Here is a 6,315-nt window from a genome sequence, read left to right on the forward strand (position 1 = left end):
ATTAAGTCCCCTCAATTCTATGCCTTAAATTTCTTTCTATCTCCTTCCCTACCTTCTTGCTCCTACACCTTAACTCTTTCATATTTTCTATAGTTTTCCCCACCTACAAACTAAATTAATCATATTTACTGTACATGCTTCCAAATGATGTTTCATGTCTAGATACATTAGGGATGGCTTCAGATTCCCGTAGACCCAGCTCTGCTAACCTTTTCACTTCAAATGCTCTTCGCATGATGGCTGCAAGTATACTATCTTGGACTTTCTCTGCACTGATTTTCTTTCTTCTCTGTGGCCCTTTGCAAACTCTCGAGCATTAGTTAATATGTAGAGCTGTAGAACATGGTTTTGACATTGCTCCCTTCAGGAAGTGTTCTTTGGTAGCTCCCATACCTCCAACAAGTGCTCTGGACAACCCTTACTGTAGCTCTTATTAAAGCTTTTATTAAAGGACATAGAATAATCTTCTGACTGTTAGATCATCACTAGATTTAATCTCTTAAAAATTGGGGTTGTGTTTTCTCATCTTATATTACCAAGCATAATGCTTGACACCTATGAGCCACTTAAAATTCATTTGTAGAATGAACAGGTGAATGAATAAATAACTACCAAGCGACAAGGAACAAGACAAGAAAAGTTGGTGTCTAAACAGTAAAAGAGAAATAGAACAATTTTTTTTAAGACTTAAATTTTTTAAAGAATTTCTTAGCTGAAAAGTTTTAATTTTTTAAAAATTCTGGTCATGCCATTTTCAATTTCTTTCCCCTGGTCTCAAGTCAATACATTATAGAGTATGTAAGAAGTAGTTCTGTAAGTCTTTAGTTGTGTTGTCACAGCTGCCTTAATGTCTTGAATTGATTCAAAATGTTTACTTTTAATGATTATTTTGGAAATGAGGATGAGTCAAAAGCCACATCTGGGTAGGTGCCAAATCTGGGAAGGTGGACAAAGACATGCTATAATGCTTTTATGAGCCTGCCCTTCTGTCTGGAGGGGACTCAGTAGCATTCACTGTAGTTTTGATAACATCTTGTAAAGACCCTCATGAAAGAGGACTTCCAGAAGTGCTTCAGAAAATGTCAAGAATGATGAGATAAATGTGTTTGAAGTAAGGGGGAGTATTTTGAGAGGTGTTAATAGCAATGGGTTATTTATTGTAATAAACTTTAAAAATTTAATCATTCACTGTATATTTTGATCATGTGGCATACCTATCTCACAATAATAATTGCATTGGTATGTTTTGAAATATTTTTAAGTTTATATTAATATTTTAAGACATTTAGTAATTTTTTAGCTGAGGGAGAAGCTTAATAATCATGTTCTGACATAACAAATTATTTCTAAATAAAAATATTCTCTTAAAATAGGCCAGTGTGCCACTTTGAAGAATTAGGGTGTGGAGTGAACAAGACAAAAATCTCAAAACTATCATTGGTATGAATGAAAAGAGGGAAATCAGTAGCTCTCACTTTCATCTAATCAAATCCCACAATATCTACATGTCAATATTTTCATCTACATAAACTTTAATATAAAATTTTTCATTCAGAAGAAGATTATTAAATCTTTCCTGATAAAATTATATTGTGGGGACAAAAGCCTGTGAAAGAAGAGATGAAGGAAACAACATGGTGAAAGACATTCTTGGGATCTAAGTCACAGTCCTATGCTCACCAAAGATGCTATTTGAAAAAGAGGATTTTTAAAAATGTAAAAAAATAAAAGAGGGCTTCTGAAAGGTTAGGATCAAGCAGGATCCTGCTTATAAGAACATGCAGTAGATCCATTTCTTGGAAAACGAATGTTATGTTATACTGTGAAAATTCCCAAATGGCAGTTTAGTTGGTTTATCATGGTCATAGGTTCTGTTGTGTTGAGGATCAATTGGCTTAGCTCTGTTGAGATATTTTTTATCATGGAGTCAGACAAACCATAAAGGAATGGACCTAATACAGAGGTTGACAGGAAGGAGCTTAGACTCAAACAAATGTTTTCACCTCAGTTTGCTACTAAATCAAGCAGGATAAAATACACAAAAGGGGGGAAAAAGTACATGTGGATTCCATAGCCTTACACTGCTTCTCTAATTCTCTCAGAGGAGTGCTAAAATTCAGTGATTAGTGCATTTGGCATAAATATATTAATTCAGTAGGGAGTTTGGGATAGATGTTTGACTTTACTCCCCATAGGCTGGGAGCCCAGCTGTGTCCACACATAGGGCTTAACTAGTTACTTCATGAGACAATTCTCACTACACCCCAATTTCATAACTCTAGAGTTTAATTCTTGTTGCATAATCAAGGATGGGGTAAGTCTGAACATGGCTACATATCTGCCCATGTATTTCATTCATATATTTTATTTTTCAAAAACTACTTCCATACTAATAGATAGGACAAATAAGCAGAAATTAACTTCATTTCTCAAATTAAGCAAGCAAAGGGAAGCTAACTGTATTCTTGTTTTTAGTTTTATTGGCTTTTTTTGTTTTGGGCACTAGTATTTTTACTTCCTCATTTTTATTTGGGTACCTTGCCCTCTCCAGATATACCCCTGGCTCTGTGGTGATTGCTGTAGGAAGGAGCCAATTACCCTGTTTGCTCAGTACATCAAGACTCAATCTGAGAACTTTCATTAATGCCATCCCACTCATTTGTTCTTATTATAAGTCTTGAACAAGGGTCATGTAAGGTTGTAGCTTTGGCTAATTTGCCATCAAGATGACAGTGAGCCTTTTTGAGAAGGCAGCACATTGGAAGAAAAGTCTGACAGTAGAAGCAAAAGCACAAATATTCTGGTGACAGCATTCGAATCTTTATCTGTCTGACTCTACCTTTGTGCTTGCTCCTTACCTCAGCTGTTAAATCCTGTTGGCCTCAGGAAGCTTGGGTTATCTTTGTCCCTTGAAATTTGTAGAGTCCTAAGTGCCACAGTACACCCATTGAAGGAGAACGACAGGGTCTGGTTCATGTCCTAAAGAGTTGTATATAGGCTCTAAGCATTTGCCATGCTCCCTGTGACTTCCTCCATATCCTTCTGCCTCAGGCACTAATCATTGTACACTACCACCAAACACAATCACATATGTGGACTTCCCAAGTGTACGTGTTTCATAGTCTCGGTGACTCACGCGTCTCTCTGGTCTACTACTTGCAAGGTTTTAGGGTTTTGGGGGCTCAGCCTCCTATCAGTCTTACTGTAGCCAGTGATCAAGGCCTCAGACAACCCTGCTGTGGATACAGCCTAAGTGCCCATGTGCAGAAACTCCAGCAACGGTGGGTCCTGTGGGAGCCAGAGATGATCCAAGTCATCCGAACAGCCCTCCAGTGCATCTGTCTCGTATGCTGCATACAATTTGTGAGAAGTATCCCTCCAGTTTTCCTATAAAACTAACATCAGTGTTTACCTATAAACAGACACAGAAGTCACTGCTGACTGTACTCTGCTTTGTATACAATCCTATTATATAAAGAGCTCAAGCAGCATGTCTGTCTGCCTAGATGTGTGTGTTCTCCTTCTCCAGCTGCCAACCACCTAAATTATTCAGCAAGCCTTGATCATGCCAAGTTTTTAGTCAACAATGGAGATCCTGCCAAAGAGCTAATAATGTTAAAAAAAAAAAAGCAATGTTTGTGACAATTAACAGAGCCTGCAGCCTGCAACGCACATTGGACTCATTTGTAAAGGAAAATTTAAATGATATGCTTCATTATAAATGGTCCCATGCAGCACATTGCTAATCAACCAAAGCAGCTTCTTCATCTCCCTTACTGCACTCCCCTTCCTATCTGATGAACCCAATGGCAGCTCCACATTGAGGCTCTTGGCCACTGCTTTCTGTAGTTCTAAATGTTGCATGGTTATCTATCACTATCATAATCAGCTTTGATCAAATGGAATAATTAGCTCGAACATGGATGAATAGAGGACCAGCCTCTTGTCTATTAATAATCACAAGTATAACTTCACAGCCAAATCAAGAGGTATGTTACTGCTCCCCTGAGAGCCTGTTTGGGTAAAGCCCCCTGTGACTACACCAATCTAAGAAGTGCAGATGGGACAGTGAGCCCATAATGATGGCTGACAGCTGCCAAACCCAGCATTCCCTCCCCCTACTTGGCAGAGAGGGAGGGAAAGAGAGAGAAAGATCGATTGGGAAAGTGGGGCTGATTCTCCATGCTTAATCACTATTATTTCTCAGATAATGGTGTGAGATAAAGGGAGAGGGAAAAGGGGGAAAGGCTGTTGTGGGATTTCCAGATTCCACATCCAGAAGTGGAATTCTACAGTGCAACCTGGCCAGAGGACAGTTGGGTCCTGAGCAGCGCTGACTACCCTATAACGTCACTTTTTTTTTTCTTTAAACAGTATTAGGTATTGAATCCAGGGCCTTTGCAGTGAGCTATATCTCCAAGCCTTTTGTTGTAATTTTTCATTTTGAGACAGGGTCTTGTTAAGTTGCCCAGGGTGAGTTTGAACTTGTGATCGTTCTGCCTCATCCTCTTTTAAAAAGATACTTCTCATAACTGGGCTCTTTCGGCCAAAAAAATGTCTCCTGTATAGAAGTGATTTAATTGTGAGTTTGCCTTTTTAAATATAAAAGACTAAAAGAGTTTATAAGAAAAAATATAAAAATATTTACAATTTTTAAATATTTAAACTTGTTTTTGAACTTTTAAAAACAACTTCTCATGTATGCCATAGTACCGCCCCAGGCTTGTTTAATTCATGTATGTCAGTTTATTGAAAGCTGTGGGGCTTCACCCCAGAACAAGTATGCTCATAAAGACATTTACACAACAGTTTGCAGAAGAATTTGGGAGTTATCACAATTTCCCCAAAGGCTGAATTTGTGAGAGCATCTGTGGGCTCTAGCTTAAGAGTACCTGGCTTAAACAAATAATGACAAAGACTTCAAGAAAAGCAGTGAAGTTCCTAACTGTGGAATAAAATTGTCTGCCTGCAGCTTGAGTTTTGGAGCATTATTGGCAAAAGTTTATCCATTCATTCATTAATGTATATTTTACTACCCCCCTCTTCACTCACTGCCTTCTCCACGTTCCTATTGTGCATCACACATTGGGCTGCATGCTGAGAACACAGGCTCAGAGTCTTGACTTCAAGAGCCTTGGTCCAGTGGAGTTCAGCAACATGTTAGAGACGGACGATGACATACTGTGAGTACCAGGAGCAGTGTAGGCACACGGAAGTGCCTGCTCATCACTCTATGGAGGAGGAAGTCATTAATATTGCACACTGTTTGAGAGTGAGGAGAGAAAAATAGGAAAGGAGAGTATCATGCAGACATTTTCGAAAACAATGATTGAGTTGTGCTGCTTTCAAGAATGAACAGAAGTTTATCAGACAAACCAAGGCCCTTTCACAAAAAGGGAGCTTATGACCATGCATAAAGTCACAAGGAGAGACATAATGTGCTGCTCTCAGGGAACCACAGGGAACTCAACATGTGCTATGAAACATGAGAAGTGTCATATATGTTTTATTATTATATTGTATTATTATATTATATTATATTATTATATGAGTCCTCTATGATGGAACGGGAAAAAAATTGTACTAATCAGCTTCACTGTGGCTGGAACACTCAAAATTTAAAGGAGAAGAGGTTTAATTTGGCTCATAGGTGCAGGGGATTCAGTCCATGATTGGCTGGCTCCAAGAAAGGAACATCCTGGCAAAAGGGCAGGCTGAGAGCAAACTGGCTTAGTTCATAGTGCCCAGGAAGCAGAGGAGGGAAACTGCTTGACAGGAAGGGGCCAGATAGAGACCACAAGGTCTGGCCTCTTTGCCCCACCTTGACACACCCAGAAGTGTGCTTTAATAATCCCCTGGGTGCCATCAAAGCCAATCAGCTTGACAATCCAGCTTAAATGTGACAACGTTTATACTTGAACCAGGGCAGTTTCAATCTTTTTAAATTGACCCCTGGCAGAAGCTACTAATTATATTTATTCATCTACCAGCTGTATTGGTCAAGATTCTTTTTGCTGAGAGAGAAATCCAAGTCAAAACATGTCAGCAAGAATGAAGGATTTGTTACTTTCTGACGGCTGAATTATGGGAAGGTCAAGGTGGAGCTGGCTTTGTGGAAAATGGAATTTGGGACTTAACTCCCATCAGGCTTTCTTTGGCTTCCCTTCTGGTCTTTTTTCCTCTACATGTCACTTTCAATAGCTCAGAATGGCTGAATCCACTGTAGGGGATCTAGTGATTGGTAGCTCCAAACTTGCATCTTTACAGTATCTTGAACATCAAAAAAAGACTATTTTTCTCTGTCATCACTGGTGC

This window comes from Heterocephalus glaber, unplaced genomic scaffold (assembly GCF_053883595.1).
Source record: "Heterocephalus glaber isolate CG9 unplaced genomic scaffold, H.glaber_assembly_v1.0 deba00001554, whole genome shotgun sequence".
In the NCBI taxonomy this organism is placed as follows: Eukaryota; Metazoa; Chordata; class Mammalia; order Rodentia; family Bathyergidae; genus Heterocephalus; species Heterocephalus glaber.